This window comes from Colletes gigas, unplaced genomic scaffold (genome assembly GCF_013123115.1).
Source record: "Colletes gigas isolate AHSC1104 unplaced genomic scaffold, ASM1312311v1 Colletes_gigas_Sc00033, whole genome shotgun sequence".
NCBI lineage: Eukaryota > Metazoa > Arthropoda > Insecta > Hymenoptera > Colletidae > Colletes > Colletes gigas.
Window position 1 is genome coordinate 32501 of NW_025106662.1, and position 2500 is coordinate 35000.

The window sequence follows — 2500 nt, forward strand, 5'->3', positions numbered from 1 at the left end:
ATTATTTTCTTCCGTCAGAAGTGTTCCCTATTTGTCGGAGGTACTAACAAGATGAATTAGAATAAATTTGCGGGCAAATATCGTAGTGGAATGTAATCTGTTATCACGCCAGGTTGCAATTTTGTTAAAAATCGTATGGGTTGTCGTAATCTGCGAATAATTGAATACTCGACGTTGTTTTATGCAAGAATAATCTGTTGGGAGGAACGATAAGTTTCTATCGAAGTAAAAATCGATGTAAAAAGAAGATATAAACGCAATTAAAGGCACGGGAGGAATTCTTGTTGAGACGCAAACAGTGTTTCGTTTGGTAAATATTATCGAAATGCAAATGGAGATTGCAGCGAAAGAGAAAAAGTAAACGCAGCGAAAAATGTAGTAAAGTGTCAAGAAGCTCGATGAAGTTTTCGCAGAAAGCGTCGATGCTCGCCAGAATTGACCCAGTTGCCTATAAAACGATAGGCAAGCGGCCCCGGCGTCGCGGCACTATTTCGGTGCGCCGCGATGCTAACTTTAGACGTACGACCGACGGGCGATCCCTAATAAGTGCAAGCGACGATTATGGCGAGCAACATCGTCTCCGTTCGGCGCGGTTCGGCTCGCACCACGAGGATAAAGCATAAACGACGAGACCCGCGCGTGCCAAAATTATGCTGTGCTCGCAAAAGGACGAGCCTCGTACACGGGCAAAGACCTCGAATATGCCTAAACATGACGATAGAGCCGGCCGTTCGCCCCGCAAGAGTATTTTTGGTATCCGTGATTAGCTGCTTAGAAGAATTTCGAAGTCTAGGGAAAAAGTGACCGCGCGAAAGAACGATGCACCTGCGGGCAACAATTGGAATCGTGTTTTGCGGATTAGAGGATGTCGCTAGCGTCGCTAGAGGTCATTCGAACGTTAGAAATAATCGACGAAAGCAACAGAAACTTGAGTCGTTATTTCAATTATACTTAGGAATAAATGTTTGCATCGAATTGAATTTTAAAGTAGTTTATGAATTTAGATAAAATAATAATAATAATTCTTTATTTAGCAGGTTGATTCTCCTTTGTACACGTTAAAAAATGGAAGAAAATTTAAAGGTTAACTTGCTTTGAAAAGATGACGTGTGATGAAAAAAAATCTAATTGTTCTCAAAATGTAAAAATCAAAATATCTTGAAAATTTGGAATCTATATGTTTACAGTTTCGCAGTAGTTAAAGTAAATTTATATCGTTTTAATAACTCTGATGTATACGGAGGAGCAAAAAAGGTGCCGCGAGGTGCGGAGCATTCCGATTGGCAGCATGACATGGATGACTCCCAATTGGTAGAGTAGGATGTTCGACATACCACTCTACCAATCGAAAGCCTTGCACCGTACATGCGTTCGTAACACTACGTTATGAACATAGATAAATAGTGAGTAATCAATGATTCGTTTGAAATTTACAGCAACTAATAGCGTTAGTCGAACAGTTTTAATATTGTACCTTTGAGAATTTGTCGTCGCTTTATTCAGTTTAGTCAACCAATCTATTAATTACAGTTCTATGTTAAACGCAAGAAAATTATAGAGACTTCTTAAACTGAATTTTTTTTTTAATAGCATTGAACATTATTTTCAGCACCTGAATACAGATACTAAATTCTTATGCGCAGGAGTTTATTAATTTAATGGAGGAAATTTTGTTAGTTTGATGTAATTAATGTGGCGCGTTAGTAAAAAGCTCGTTTAGATGCTTATTAAATAATTAAAATGAAAATGAATTTTAAATTGGATACTTTCGGATACAAGTATGAAATGTATTGCATTGAATACTCTTCAACTAAATTATTATATGCATTAAATGTATCAGACGTACTAGAAAGCATTCGAGAAACAAATAGAAAAATTATATCAATATTTAAACGATACTTAGTATGTGAAATGAATTATAAAGAATTTTGTTGACAATATACTTTTAAAATTCAATTTGGAATAAAAACGAAAGATCTAAAAGCAACTCTAAAATTTAAACGCACGAGCAGCATACATTTTCAAGCAGAAAACAATGTAAATACTACTTAAACATTTCAATTTCACTTCGTATTTTCAAGCACAAATTAACCCTCTCTATTGTTTCAGATACAAGATACCGGAAGAAGAGGACTGTTTAAAATGAAAAAACGTCTAAACGCGCCACTATGATACGGATGATCTTCAACTTCGATCTGATCGATCGTAACGGACAACATCGACACTGTCGAGGGTTCTGGAAGCAGCCGATAGTATCCAGAGAGACGAAATATAATCGTTCCAGAAAGCAGTTTCTACGTACCGTGCACGGGACAGAGTTGGAGTGGCGTCTGTGCCTCGGGAGCGTCGCGACGTCGAATATATGCTCTCGTCAGGACGCCCCCGCATTCTCGTGGGATGGTGCTTCCTCGACAGGCACGAAAAAGGCTTGCCTCGCGTGGCGTCGCGACGCTCGCCGAACTAGGCGGCCCCAGGCCCTAAGCGGACCGAGGGAAACGCG

At 39.1% G+C, this 2500-nt stretch overlaps 1 protein-coding gene across 1 annotated transcript in view; it reads right to left on the reverse strand.

The window, feature by feature from the left end:
* LOC122402140 (actin, clone 205-like) overlaps positions 1-2450 on the reverse strand; it is a 3824-nt gene extending 1374 nt beyond the window's left edge. The window contains exon 1 of the mRNA XM_043404707.1: positions 2303-2450. The gene's annotated coding sequence lies outside the window, so the exon portion shown is untranslated. The remainder of the gene's footprint in view (positions 1-2302) is intronic.
* Between the last annotated feature and the right edge of the window lie 50 nt (positions 2451-2500).